Below are 630 nucleotides of genomic sequence, written 5' to 3' on the forward strand. Positions count from 1 at the left end.
ACCACCTACTGACTCAAACACTAATTACCGGCCCCTGAAGAGTATTTTTCTAGGGGGTTTTTTTCCTGTATTTACCGTCATTGTTACTATCCAAATCTTCTCAGCTGCTGTGGCCAATATACCAAAGGCTATTTCTCCAAAACATTATGTTCTTAAAAAGATATAATCAATTTTAAACTGATAATCTGATATGATCTGTATCTAGCATGTTGAAAAACAACTGGGATTTGTATGGCATTTACAAGTTGCTTTGCACTCCTCTGCTACTTGGAGGGCACAGAGGCACCTTCAGAAAGCCAGACGCTGTTTTTAACATTGTCATCTTACTTGTAGAGTAGAAGTACTCTCAAAGCTAGCAGACAAGACCAAAGATCTCATCTGGGTTTTTCAGCTGCTCTCTTGCACCTAGATCAATGCCAGCATTTTTTCTTGTCTATTGACACATCTCTTCACCAGGTAATTGTCAGCTTCCAGCTCCCAAGTGGGTAGTGTGTTGGAGTACTTGCCTTGAACTTTGAAACCAGCATTTTAAGTACCTCTTTCCTAGTATTCAGATCCTTATGCTTCAGCACTATAAAAAGGGTGACATCTCAAATAGATTAAATTCTTGAATGTACCGTGAACTCTGGC

The sequence above is a fragment of the Acanthisitta chloris genome, unplaced genomic scaffold (assembly GCF_000695815.1).
Source record: "Acanthisitta chloris isolate BGI_N310 unplaced genomic scaffold, ASM69581v1 scaffold4494, whole genome shotgun sequence".
Classification (NCBI taxonomy): domain Eukaryota; kingdom Metazoa; phylum Chordata; class Aves; order Passeriformes; family Acanthisittidae; genus Acanthisitta; species Acanthisitta chloris.